Source organism: Euphorbia lathyris, chromosome 9 (genome assembly GCF_963576675.1).
Source record: "Euphorbia lathyris chromosome 9, ddEupLath1.1, whole genome shotgun sequence".
Lineage (NCBI taxonomy): Eukaryota > Viridiplantae > Streptophyta > Magnoliopsida > Malpighiales > Euphorbiaceae > Euphorbia > Euphorbia lathyris.
In genome coordinates this window covers 46,149,413-46,164,433 of record NC_088918.1, presented here as the reverse complement: position 1 = coordinate 46,164,433, position 15,021 = coordinate 46,149,413, and the positions used below count along the sequence as shown (strand labels likewise).

The following is a 15,021-nucleotide window of genomic DNA, read 5'->3' as shown; positions in this document are numbered from 1 at the left end:
GGGTCAGCTTGATATCTCGCACAGTAACATACTGAGTATTGAATGTCTGGCCTACTAGCAGTTAGATAGAGTAGAGAGCCAATCATACCTCGATATAACTTGTTGTCTACTGACTTACCTTTCTCATCAGCGCAAAGCACAATGTCAGTACCCATTGGGGTAGTGTTAGGCATGAAATTGACTACGTTTAACTTAATAATTTCAAGGGATTTGGGTGTTATTTATGCTATAGGGTAAAGAATAAGGACTGATTTGTGTCTTTATGCAGATTAGTAAAGATAAATGCTAAACTCGCTGGAAACAGTTTGTTTTGCTACGGCCAAAGAGGAGTGGAGCCTATATTATGTCCAGCGGTCAAACGCCGGATTATCCAATGACGGACATCGACAGATCAGAGGTGGCAGAGACAGAGCAGCAGGTGGAGAAGTGCAGAGGCGGCATTATCGAAAGAAGCATGATGACATGAAATATCAACCCCTTGAGTGTTCAAGGGTCAAACGATCTTTAATCATTTTAGTTATTTTGTCTTAGTTTTTAGTTGACTTATTTTATGGTAAGGTACGAAGGTTGTACCATTTTTGCCCCTGTCTTTCTCCTTTAAATAGATGTAGCAAAGGAGAGATAGGGAGTTCGGAACTTTTATTAATTTTAAGAAGTAGAATAGTTGTCTGTAAAAAGAGCTCTAATGGAGTCTCTCAACGTTTCAAGAACTTCATATTACTCTTTGCTCAATATGAGTGAGTAATCTATTTTGAATGGGCACGGCCAGGCCGAGCCGGTAATGTAAGTTTTACATCGTTTTAATGAATATTAGTATTTTGTCAATGCTGTGATTGATGAGGATTTAACTTTCATGCTTCGGCATTTATGCATGTGTTAGATGGATGATAGGACACTGCTTACATCTACATTGATATCTCTATTAATCTCCCAACCTCGAAGTTGACCAGTTAGATGGTTGTGTCATGGGTTTTCTTAATTAGAAATGCAGTTTTGTTCTTAATGCAAGAAAGAACGTATCTTTAGGATGCTAAAGGTTCTAGTAACTCTTAGGAGCTTGAGAACACACGACAGTTGACTCAAGCTCACGTCAAAACTGATACTTTGGCTTCATTGGCATTATCTTATATTCATTGGAATGTTGTAAGGCTTTGCACACCTGTTCGACAGTGTCGAGCCTGTTCTATTTTCTAAATCATTACCAAGTTGTCTTATTTCTTACTGCATCAGCCCTCTTACATCTTACGAAACCAACATCACACAATCAACTTAAAAAGAAGAAAGCTTGTTTGACACACACACGTTGTTTAGCAACAATTTCTGATATACATTTGAATCTCAATCCCTGTGGAGACGATACTTAACTTATCACTTTATTACTTGTATCTAGTGCACTTGCTAGAGTCTCATCTTAGGACAACAAGTTTTTGGCGCCGTTGCCGGGGATTGAAAGCAACAAATCTATCTGAAATTTCTGTGAAACAGGGTGTTTTTAATCCGTTTGCTTAGGCGTGCAAGAAACAAAGAAGTTCTTAACCTGTTTATGCGTAGAACTGGACCTCATGTTTTTCCTATCGATCTCGAGTTAGAGAGAACATGTAGACAAAACAGAGTGGGAGCTCGACGTGCTAGACAGAGAGAAAGACAACGAGAAAGAAGAATGGCTGCAAGGGTACCACCCGAACAACCAGTTCAACCAAACCAAGAAGAAGAAGGAGAGAATAACAACCCTCCTGTTATGCGAATCAGAGATTATTCGAGGCCAACCACAGAGGGACATTCATCATGTATCGTGTTACCCAACGAGGGGAACAACATGTTCGAAGTGAAGGGGTCCATGATACAGATGATCCAAGCCTCCATACAATTTAATGGGTTTCAATCTGAAGATCGAAATGGGCATATTCAAGAATTCATCACGTTGTGCAACACATTCAGATCGAACAGAGGTGTTTCTGACGATGTGATCAGATTGAAGCTGTTTCCTTTTTCCCTGAGGGATAAAGCGAAGAACTGGCTAAGAAATTTACAGCCAGGAACAATCACAAGTTGGGAAGAGATGGCGCGAGCTTTTCTGATGAAATATTTTCCACCCCGACAAGCCATCAAGCTGAGAAATGAAGTGTCTCGGTTCATACAAGAAGAGGATGAGTCACTGGCAGAAGCATGGGAGAGATATAAAGAGTTGTTGAGGAGAGTCCCAAATCATGGTATCCCTATGTGGATGCAAGTGCAAAATTTCTACAATGGTGTGACCAACATTTACAAAATTCAAATCGAATCCATTGCTAACGGTAATCCAGAAGATCTTGAACCGCAGGCTTTGTATGACGTTATTGAGAAGGTAGTCAGCACAAGTTACAACTGGCACTCAGCTAGAAGTGAAGGGAAGAAGATGGGAAATGATGATGTTGTGTCGAAACTAACAAGTCAGGTAGAACAGCTTGCTCGACAACTGGGAAAGATAAATGTGTCTTCGATACACAATGAACCTCCATTCAATGACATTTGTGATTTTTGCGGAGGAGCTCATTTCAACATAAATTATCCCGGAGATAAGTCAGGAAAGGGCAAACAGGCTGAATGTGACTACGCAGGGTATAATCAAAGGAACCAGCCTAACCGTTATTCTAACACGTACAACTCTGAAACCAGGAACCATCCAAATTTTGGATGGACAGGCCAACCAGACCAGCTGGGACAACCACGGTATCAAGATCAGCCAAGGTATCAACACCAGCAAGGAGGACAGTACCAACGGCAACCTCAGCAGCAATACAAGCAACCTGTGCCACAAAAGGAAGATGTTGAACCGGATATGAAAACAATGATGATGCAGTTCATGAAACAGACGCAGGCGTCGATCAAGAATCTGGAGACACAAGTTCACTAGATAGCCGCATCCACATCAAAAGGAAAGGGAGTAATGCCAAGCAACACAGAGCCAAATCCTAAAGGCGACATCATGGCAATCACCCTAAGGTCTGGTAAGGAAACTCAACCAGTTGTTTTGACTGATAAGAATGCTGAGTGTGCAGGAACGTCCAAAGAAGCTGAAGGGGAACAGGAACAGGCTGTTCCTAGTAATGAAGAAACAAGGAAGGCTAACCAAGCAAGTAAGCCAGATCAAGAGGAGGAGGAAAGAACGTATAAACCACCACCGCCGTATGTCCCACCTGTGCCATATCCAACGCGTCTAATCAACAAGAAGTTGGAAGAGCAGAATTCGAAGGTGTTGGATACCTTAAGGAAGTTACACATCAACATTCCTTTTGTGGAAGCACTGGCACAGATGCCGACATACGCCAAATTCCTCAAAGACATCCTATCGAACAAAAAGAAACTGGAGAACATTTGCATGATACAACTCAACAGAGATTGTTCGTCAATACTCCAAAACAAGCAGCAACTGCCCAAGAAGCTAAAAGATCCAGGGAGTTTTTCGATTCCTTGTTCAATTGGAAAGCTAAATATTGAAAATGCACTATGTGATCTAGGAGCTAGCATAAACCTCATGCCATACTCTGTATATGCAAAACTTGGATTAGGAGAACCCCAACCTACTCGCATGTCTATTCAATTAGCTGATCGTTCAGTATGCTATCCTAGGGGGGTTGTGGAAGATGTGCTAGTCAAAGTAGGGAAATTTATTTTGCCCGTTGATTTCATTATAATGGACATAGATGAAGACTTGCATGTTCCTATCATCCTAGGTAGACCATTCTTAGCCACGGGAAAGGCATTGATAGACGTAGGTGAGGGACAATTATTTTTAAGAATTAATGGGGAAGAAGTCATTTTTAAGATGAACGAGGCAATGAGACGTGCAAATAATAATGATGACACATGCTGTTTCTTGGATGATTTTCAAAGTCTTTCTACTTTGCAGGAACAGAACACTTTAGAAACTTTATTGGGAGAAGAGGTGAACATATGCGAAGAAACAGGCTGTTCCATTGAAACCAGCTTACCGGCACCTCCTTTCGATCCTACTGTTCCTACTCATCAAGAACCACCGGAGATACCGACTGTGCCAGTGACTAAACCGGAATTAAAACCGTTGCCTGCACACCTCGAGTATGCATTCCTGGAACCACCCAGCGGAAGTCCGGTCATCATATCCTCAAAGTTAACTCCTGATCAAAAGGCGCAACTCATGGCGGTCTTGCGAAGAAACAAGAGTGCAATCGCATGGAAAATTGATGACATAACAGGAATTAGTCCGGCAGTTTGTGTTCACAGAATCCTGATGGAAAAAGAGCACACACCAACTGTTCAACCGCAACGAAGGCTGAATCCCCACATGAAGGAATTTGTGAGAAAAGAAGTGATCAAGCTTCTCGATGCTGGCATTATTTACCTAATATCTGATAGTGTGTGGACAAGCCCTGTTCACGTTGTGCCAAAGAAGGGAGGAACAACAGTAGTCCTCAATGAGAAAGACGAGTTAGTACCCACAAGAACGATTACAGGGTGGAGAGTTTGCGTTGATTACAGAAAGCTCAATGAAGCCACGAGGAAGGATCATTTTCCTTTGCCCTTCATTGATCAGATGCTGGAGCGGTTAGCAGGATATGCTTTCTACTGCTTTCTCGATGGTTACTCAGGATACACTAAGCAACTGTCATGACCGTGAAGCCGGAGGACACCATAGCGCTAGCAGAACTGCGGCGAAGGTTCTTCAATCAGGTTTTTTCTGGCCAACACTTTTTAAAGATGCCCATCTGTTCGTTAGCACTTGTAATGAGTGCCAGCGAACAGGCAACATCTCGGCTCGGAATGCTATGCCCCTCAACAACATAGTTGTGTGCAAAATTTTTGACATCTGGGGCATAGATTTTATGGGACCATTCCCTACATCCTTAGGAAATAAATACATCTTAGTGGCTGTAGATTATGTGAGCAAGTGGGTCGAAGCAATGGCTAGTCCCACCAATGACGCCCGTGTGGTAGTAAAATTCCTGAACAGGCTGTTTGCCAGATTCGGTGTCCCATGAGCAATCATTAGTGACCAAGGAACCCACTTTTGCAATGCCAAATTCGAGAAGCTGATGGGAAAGCTTGGAGTCTCTCACAGAATTGCCACGCCTTACCATCCACAAACAAGTGGACAGGTAGAGATTTCCAATCGTGAAATCAAAAGAATTTTAGAAAAAACTGTTGGCAATTCTAGGAGAGATTGGGCGAACAAGCTTGACGATGCTCTTTGGGCATATAGGACTGCCTATAAAACACCAATTGGAATGTCTCCGTTTAAATTATTATACGGAAAATCTTGTCACCTTCCTGTTGAAATGGAACACAGGGCCTTCTGGGCATTAACTTTCTTAAATTTTGAGCAACAGGCTGTTGGAGATCAGAGAAGACTTCAACTCTGCGACATGGAAGAGTTCAGGTTGTTCTCATATGAGAATGCCGTGAATTACAAAAACAAGACTAAGTTGTGGCATGATGGAAAACTCCAGACAAAAACGTTCCACAAAGGTCAGAGAGTCCTCCTGTACAACTCAAGACTCAGGTTGTTTCCTGGGAAGCTAAAGTCAAGATGGACGGGACCTTATACGGTGCACAAGGTGTTTAGTCATGGAGCGGTTGAGATTGGCAGGGAAGGTCAGGAACCTTTCAAAGTGAACGGGCAGAGATTAAAGCCATATTTAGAGAACGATCACACAAAGAAGATTGACACCGTTCATTTCCAGGACCCCCAAGCCAGTAAAAGCACAAAAAGGGTGTTCGCTACAAACACCAATTGTAGCACGAGTAATTTTGCATTTTAATTACTTTAATTTAGTTAATTAGTGTCAAGCATGGTAGGTTCATTAAACAAAGAACTGTGATTCGTAATAGGTATCTCTTGAACAGGCACAATGGTAAAACTCAAACCTTTTCCTAAAGGTGTAGTTTTACAAATGTAGCTGTTCCGTAGGGGAGCAGTCTATTGGGAAAATTGGGCGGTAGGTGGACACGTCCACTCCTATACCCATAGGCACTCATACCGCCTGTTTTTCCTCGATAAGATCAAACGGATAGGGTGAAATAAACTCTAAATTAAAATCATGACCGTTCGTCGCCCCTAGTTCCAATTCGAAAATACGCGCCTTTCTGCCAATCTGTCCAGGTGGCATACTCTGAATCGACCTAATAATGACAAATTGACAAGAGGACGTATCTGTTTCTCCTACTTAAAGAAGCTCTATCTCATTACAGTCAGTCGTTCACCATATTTTTTTCTTTTCTTTGATAGTTTGTTTCACAGAAGCAATTCATGCTCTGTGCCCTGTACCACTGGCAAACCTTACTTAAAATAGAGAACGACATGAGAACTCGTGGTTCAGGAAAACACGTGAAAGTTGAGGGATCATCCAAGAAAGAAAAAAGCGAAGATGGCTGAGCCGAGCACTGTAGCTTTTGTTCCAGACGAGAAACTGGTGAAGAAACTGTCCCAATTCAAAGACGCAATGGTACAGGCTTATTATGAAGAGCTAGCAAAGCTTGAGTTCGGACCCATCCGAACTGTTTGTTGGGAAACCCTAAGGCGGCTAAAGCTTGAGGATCGTGTGCGCGTTCTCATGAAGGCAGGACACTTTGAATGCTTCTTTGAAATGAAGGAACCTACCTATCGAGATCTGACACTCGAGTTCTTGGCCACTTTTAAGCACAACGTGGAGATCACCGATCCTGAGGAAGAGGGAAAGTTCAGCTTTCGACTCATGGGTCACTCCCAGCGGCCGTCGCTCAACCTATTCAATCAGATGTTAGGTGCTACCGATGACGATGACCTTGAATCAGAAAGCTACAAAGAAGCATTCACCAAGACGCCAGATGTATTTGACCCTTTGGCTTTCTGGGAGTCAATTTTGGGACAGAAATACTATGACGGTAGCGTGTCTAAGGCCTCCAATGTTGACGACTATGCAGTTCGCTATTTGCACAAGCTAATTTCCGGCACAATATTTGCCCGAGAAAATCAAGCCACCATGCCACATGCAGATCTCACCGCCTTGTGGAGTATGGCAGTTGGACCGAGAATGAATCTAGGCTACTGGTTCGGAGAATACATCAGCGCTTTCAGCAAGAAGAACTCTTCCCTCATCTGTTATGGGAGCATCGTCACCAGGATTGCTGAATCGATCGGAGTCTTTAAACCCGAAGACCACTCTCGTCTCACGATTGTGAATCACCCGGATCCGATTGATCTCTCAAACCTACAGAAGATGCTGTTCGGAAAAGTGGTGAACGGAAAATGGGTATGGATGTTCGACTTTGTTACATCTAGGCAGACAGCAAGCCGAAAAAGGAAAAACGAACCAACTGTGTCCGTCTCCTCTGATTCTGAACAAGTTGAGAAGCCAAAGGACCTGGACTTTTATAAGAAGTGTGCAAAGCTTTCCAGCGAGGATATAATGGATCGATTCAACGCCCTGTTTGCCCAGAGTCTGGAAAACCGCGAAAGAATATTCGCCTTAGAGCAGAACTATGAGTCTCAATAGGGGTCGATCGATATGCTCAAGACTATTTGTATTGAGGAGCATGGAAAGGAAAGTCCTTCTGGTTTTTTCTGAAAAAAGTCCGGTAAGAAAAGTGCCTGAAACGCCTGCTAGTGCTCATGTTAATGCTAATGCTGGTACGCCCTCGAAAGAGGATGGCATTCCTGCCACTGTGGATAGAGAGGTTAACTCCTCTCTTTCCCAACCCGCCTGATCTGTCCAAATTGTCGCTGTCCTAGCATCTGTTAACCTCTAACACCCTTATTCTATCATGTTTTGCTCTGCATGAATATCTAGCCTTTCACTTGTATATAATCTACTGCCGTGTTCATAACATTGAGGACAATGTTTGGTTTTCATTTGGGGGTGGGGATTGTATATCACAATTTATGCGGGCATGACATGATAAATGCTTTGAATGATAAATGTTTTAAATTTTGTTTGTTTAATTAGTAATTTGATGTAGAACAAATATCCCTTGAGAATCTCTGTTGCATATATCCTCAGTACTTATTGTGATAATTGTGTTCATTTTCTCTTCTGCCTATTTATTCACCGTCTAGTAAATTTTTTTGTGTTCGGCGGGAATCAAAGAACAGACTGTGCATGTTTTGATGTAGTAGTTTAGTATTACTTGCTTGTTTGCATTTTGTGTCCCTAAATCAGGAAGTTCCAAAATTTTTTAAATTTTTAATTCCTCTTTCAAAATTAGTAACCCTTGCCTTACTGCATTTCCCCAAATATAGTGAGAATTTGAGCCTAAGGAAGCATCTATGGTATGCATCGTTTCTTTTCTGAGTGGGCCAGCGCTCACTATCTTTAGGGAGAATTTGCCTTGGTGCCCTGTTGATATGGTGATTAGTTCTGACTTTCATAGGAGGAAAAAGGCATTTAGTTACCCTCTCCGCTACACAAAAGGCACCTGTGCTATGCACTCCAATGATTAGGATAGCCAAGTCGAGCCATGACCTGATTTTTTTCTGAAGAACCACGAATGATAAGCCCTCTCCCTTCACTTAAAACTCTAAAGCACCCCGAATTCTGTCTTATGCTTCGAAAAGCCAATCGTTTTAAAATAGAATCACGTGCTTAAGTTATACAGAAATAAGCGATTGAGCAAACATTGCTTAGAAAAAGACTGAAAGAACTCGGAAATATAATGTGGGGAGGGCGGAACCTGAATGACTGTTCAAAAATGATAAAAAGAGTACTGGGCCATGAGGAAACAGGTTGTGTATATGCTAAATGAGGGAATAAAAGTAATCAATGTAGGCTGTGTAGGCTAAATAAATCGCAAAAAGACAGAGTTCATACACTGAAATAGCCTTTCACTGTCAAACCTGAACCTAAGCCTTACATTACAACCGTTATAAAGTCCTTTGGACTATGTCTAGAGGAACTTTGACCCTTAGATTCGGGACCGATAGGCAAACTCGCACCCTAAGGGTGTGGTGTCTGAGGTGAGGAGTGAAATCGCATTCTTTTTCCTGTGGTAAGTAAATGCCATACGAGAGTGAGTGAATTATTCCATTCCTTAGTGAGGCATGTCTGGCAAGTAGGTAGCTCTTTGTGAAGGAGGAAGTCTAAATTTTAAGATTTAAGGAAAGTCTTGAGCAAAAAGGTCACAATGTTTACAACAAGCGTTAATTCGTCAATGAAATCTGAGCGTGCATCTGTTCATTTCCTTATTACACAAAACAATCTTTGTTTTCCCTTCCTCACTCTCTGAACAAATTTCATTCCTAACTCTTCTTCTGATTCCTTCTTACAATTTGTTGCTTGAGGACAAGCAAAGGTTCAATTTGGGGGTATTTGTTAGGCATGAAATTGACTACGTTTAACTTAATAATTTCAAGGGATTTTGGTGTTATTTATGCTATAGGGCAAAGAATAAGGACTGATTTGTGTCTTTATGCAGATTAGTAAAGATAAATGCTAAACTCGCTGGAAACAGTTTGTTTTGCTACGGCCAAAGAGGAGTGGAGCCTATATTATGTCCAGCGGTCAAACGCCGGATTATCCAATGACGGACAGCGACAGATCAGAGGTGGCAGAGACAGAGCAGCAGATGGAGAAGTGCAGAGGCGGCATTATCGAAAGAAGCATGATGACATGAAATATCAACCCCTTGAGTGTTCAAGGGTCAAATGATCTTTAATCATTTTAGTTATTTTGTCTTAGTTTTTAGTTGACTTATTTTATGGTAAGGTACGAAGGTTGTACCATTTTTGCCCCTGTCTTTCTCCTTTAAATAGACGTAGCAAATGAGAGATAGGGAGTTCGGAACTTTTATTAATTTTAAGAAGTAGAATAGTTGTCTGTAAAAAGAGCTCTAATGGAGTCTCTCAACGTTTCAAGAACTTCAGATTACTCTTTGCTCAATATGAGTGAGTAATCTATTTTGAATGGGCACGGCCAGACCGAGCCGGTAATGTAAGTTTTACATCGTTTTAATGAATATTAGTATTTTGTCAATGCTTTGATTGATGAGGATTTAACTTTCATGCTTCGGCATTTATGCATGTGTTAGATGGATGATAGGACACTGCTTACATCTACACTGATATCTCTATTAATCTCCCAACCTCGAAGCTGACCAGTTAGATGGTTGTGTCATGGGTTTTCTTAATTAGAAATGCAGTTTTGTTCTTAATGCAAGAAAGAACGTATATTTAGGACGCTAAAGGTTCTAGTAACTCTTAGGAGCTTGAGAACACACGACAGTTGACTCAAGCTCACGTCAAAACTGATACTTTGGCTTCATTGGCATTATCTTGTATTCATTGGAATGTTGTAAGGCTTTGCACACCTGTTCGACAGTGTCGAGCCTGTTCTATTTTCTAAATCATTACCAAGTTGTCTTATTTCTTACTGCATCAGCCCTCTTACATCTTACGAAACCAACATCACACAATCAACTTAAAAAGAAGAAAGCTTGTTTGACACACACACGCTGTTTAGCAACAATTTCTGATATACATTTGAATCTCAATCCCTGTGGAGACGATACTTAACTTATCACTTTATTACTTGTATCTAGTGCACTTGCTAGAGTCTCATCTTAGGACAACAGGTAGATATTGGCTTACACCCTTCCATATCGAATTTCTTCAATATTTCTTTGGCATACTTGGTCTGAGTAATGAAGATTCCATTCTTACCTTGTTTGATTTGAAGTCCAAGGAACAAGTTGAGCTCTCCCATCATTGATATCTCAAACTCAGTTTGCATCTGATTGCTAAACTCCTTGCACATAGATTCGTTAGTAGCACCAAAGATAATATCATCTACGTATATTTGTGCCAACAGGGTATCTTTACCCTTTTTCTTAATGAATAAGGTTGTGTCAGCTTTACCTCTGACATAGTTCCTGGTCAGTAGGAAACTGGTCAACCTTTCGTACCAAGCACGCGGTGCTTGTTTCGGGCCATATAGAGCCTTTTTGAGTTTATAAACGTGGTTTGGAAATTTTGGATCTTCAAACCCTGGAAGCTGACTAACATAAACTTCTTCGTTTATAACTCCATTAAGGAATGCACTTTTAACATCCATTTGGAACAACTTAAAGTTCATAAAGCTAGCATATGCACATAATATTCTTAATACCTCTAATCTAGCTACGGGTGCAAAGGTCTCACCATAGTCAATACCTTCCTGCTGACTGTAACCTTGAGCTACAAGTCTGGCTTTGTTTCTGACTACGTTTCCTCGTTCATCTAGCTTATTTCGGAATACCCACTTTGTTCCTATGGTCTTTTGATTCCTAGGTTTTGGCACTAAATCCCATACCTCATTTCTCTTGAATTGACCAAGCTCTTCCTGCATTCGTCGTGCTCAGCTTCGGTGAAGTTCTTTGGTTCATGGACTGAGACAAACGCAACATTACTGAGATATCTCCTGAGTTGATTTCTGGTCACCAGGGTGTTCTCAGCAGCATCAAGAATGGAATTTTCTGAGTGTCCTCCTGGAATTTTGATCTCTTTGGGCAGTGTTGAGTTTTCAGGAGCAGGTGTTTCAACAATCTCTGCAGTTTTAGATTGGTCTGCAAAGGTAATTTCAGGTTCGTTTTTACCTTTGGTCAGCCCTTTTGGTAATGACTCAGCGGCTCCATTTTGGTCAGCGGAAGCTGAGCATGGGTCATCTTCGGTAGGCTGACTTATCTTCCCTATAGGGTCAGTTTCATCGAACTTGATATGTACAGACTCTTCTACGACATGAGTTCGTTTATTGAACACCCTATATGCTTTGCTGTTTGTTGAGTACCCTAAGAAGATAGCTTCATCAGCTTTAGAATCAAATTTAGCAAGGTTGTCTTTCGTATTAAGAATAAAGCATTTACAACCAAAGGCACGAAAATATCCAATGTTGGGTTTTCGTCCTTTCCAAAGTTCATAGGGGGTTTTCTTAAGTATAGGTCTAAGCAAAGCCCTATTGAGTATATAGCACGCTGTGTTGACAGCTTCACCCCAGAAATACTTTGGAAGCCTATTCTCACTCAGCATTGTCCTAGCTATTTCGACTAAGGTTCTGTTTTTCCTCTCAACTACCCCATTTTGTTGAGGAGTTCTAGGAGCAGAAAAATTGTGGTCAATGCCGCTGACTTCACAGAATTCATCAAACTATTGGTTTTTGAACTCTCTGCCATTATCACTTCGGATGTGAGCTAGTTTTAGGTCTTTGTCATTTTTAAGTTTTCTAATCAGTGTTGAGAACATCTCAAAAGCTTTATCCTTGCTACTCAGCAAGATGACCCAAGTATACCGAGAGAAATCATCTACAATGACCAAGGAAAATCTCTTACCACCCAAGCTCAACGGCTGGACTGGTCCGAAAAGATCCAAGTGTAGTAATTCCAATGGACGCTTGGTTGAGACTACATTTTTACTTTGAAAAGACTTTTTGGTTTGTTTACCTTGCTGACAAGCATTGCATAATTGATCCTTCTCAAATCTAAGTTTGGGCAAACCCTCAACTAATTGCTTTCTTGCTAATTTGGCAAGGAGGTCCATGCTTACATGACCAAGTCTCCTATGCCATAGCTAGGAATTATCTTCCTTTGACACTAAGCATATATTTTTCGAAAACTTCTTTTCTAAACTCAGCATGAAGACATTGTCAACACGAGGGGCAGTTAAAATTAAATCATTTGTTTTTCCCTCGAGTATCCGACACTCAGTGGCATCAAATACAACCTTTCTACCGCTGTCACACAGCTGAGCAACGCTCAATATGTTATATTTGAGACCCCTGACTAGGGAGACTGACTCAATAGTAGGATTTCCTCCAATAGTACCTGATCCCACTATCTTACCCTTTTTGTTGTCTCCAAAACTTACATTTCCACCTCGTTTATGCACAAGTGTGATGAATTGAGTTTTATCACCAGTCATATGCCTCGAGCATGCGCTGTCAATGTACCATAGCTTAGACTTCTCCGCGCACCTCAGGCTCACCTGCAATTTAAACTAGTCATCTTTAGGTACCCAATTCTTTTTGGGTCCTCGTTGGTTAGTGTGAATAGGTGAAGCATCATATTTTATTTTGTGATGGCATACATTTATGGTGTGGCCATCTTTACCACAATAGTCACAAAAAATTACCCTTTGAGGGTATTTCCACTTTTGGTCAGCATGATGGTGTTGAGCATACCAAAACACATTTATGGTGTGTCCTCTTTTTCCACAACAGTCACACTGACTGTTCTGCTGAGTGTACCGTCTATGTTGACCAGTACCTTAATACTCAGCATTTGGATAGAACCTTTTCTTAGCCGATGTACTCAGCTGGTTCTGTATAGATGTGATGTCCTTTCTCAGCTTCTTAGAGTCTGATTGGACTTCAGAGACAAACCCGTCCATGATTTTCAAGTTTTCATCTTGCCTGGTATTGTCCTAGAGTAGATGTCGGAGGTCACTGAGTTTGAACTCTTCAATCTCATCACATCGCCTGCTGAGTGCTCGTATTTTCTTATTACACTTTTTGGTCAGTGTATAGAGATCACTCAAGGCATTAACCATTTCATTTCTGAGCAAAAGAAGAGATGTTACCTCATTGGAGTGTTCCTCTTGGTCAGATCCATCTGAGAGGTCAGCTTGCTCAGATCGGCAGCGGTCAGCAGATTCGTTAGCCATGAAACATATGTTTGCTGACTCAGTGGCATCAGCTTCTGATGAGGTTGACTCATCACTATCACTCCATGTTGCCACCAGTGCTTTTCTGCTACCTTTCTTTTCTTTCTTCAGACTGGGACAACTTGATTTAATGTGCCCAGTTTGATGGCATTCAAAGCAAGTGACAGGCTTCGAGCTGTCCTTCTTATATCTGCTGTCGCTGGACTCAGTTTGTATTTATCGCTTCTTTTGAATGGCCTTTTGCTGTTCTTGTCATTCTTTCTAAACAGCTTCTTCATCTTTCTCGTGAACATGGCCATCTCCTCATCATTTGATGAGTCAGCTTTCATGACAAGAGATTTTTGCTTCCTGTCCTCAGACTTTTCTTTAGCCTCAAAATTCTTCATGGAGATCTCGTGGGTCAACAGAGATCTAATTAGCTCATCATATTTGTACGTGGTCAGGTCCTGAGCTTCTTCCACAGTTGTCTTCTTAGCTTGCCAGCTCTTGGGGAGACTCCTTAAGATTTTCTTCACTTGTTCTTCTTCTGTGAAGTTCTTGCCGAGTCTCTTAAGCTCATTTATGATATTGGTGAACCTTGAGTTCATCTCAGAGATGTCTTCATTTCCGTTCATCTCAAACAGCTCGTATAGTCTCATGTGTTGATTCAACTTGGACTCATTGACCTTGCTTGTTCCTTCATAGGTCACCTCCAGCTTCTTCCAGATTTCCTGTGCTGACTCACAACCTGAAATTTTGTTGTACTCTGCAGCATCTAACGCACAGTGAAGCATATTGATAGCCGAAGCATTATTTTGCAATTTTTTAAGGTCATCCTCTGACCACTTAGACTCACTCTTGACAGACTTTACTCCGTCAATAATTTCATAGGGAACAAATGGGCCTTGGACTATTGCCAGCCATGCACTCATGTTTGTTGCGTGAATAAAGTTTTTCATCATGTTCTTCCAAAATGTGTAATTTGACCCGAAGAACAAGGGAGGCCGACTAATAGATAATCCCTCAGGGAGTATCTGTGTTGTTTGATTTCCTAGAAGGAAACGAGTGCTGTTCTCAGCCATTTATAGGGATCAGCTCAAGATAGTTTCATCTTGAATAGTGAGCTACTGCGCTCTGATACCACTTGTTGGTCCCGGGTAATGTATTAGGATTAGTTCCAAGGGGGGGTTAGGAACTAATATAAATTTTTCGCTTAATAAGGCTGACTTAATTAAATGTTTGATAATTTAACTCAGCTTTAGGTCAGCAAGGCTGAGTGAAGTGTGAGACAGCTTTAATCAGATACAGACTAGAGTTGTTTCAATTGTGAGTTGGGAGATAACACTTTAGGTCAGCTTCCAACTCAGCACTCTTATTACTCAGCACTCTGATTACTCATCGTCGGCTTATACAAATTATATACT

At 41.3% G+C, this 15,021-nt stretch overlaps 1 non-coding gene across 1 annotated transcript; it reads right to left on the bottom strand.

Annotated features, from left to right (window-relative positions):
• Nucleotides 1-2,107: 2,107 nt before the first annotated feature.
• On the bottom strand, nt 2,108-2,214 carry LOC136207753 (small nucleolar RNA R71). The gene has a single exon (XR_010676879.1). It is a non-coding gene; the product is annotated as a small nucleolar RNA R71 (small nucleolar RNA).
• Between the last annotated feature and the right edge of the window lie 12,807 nt (nt 2,215-15,021).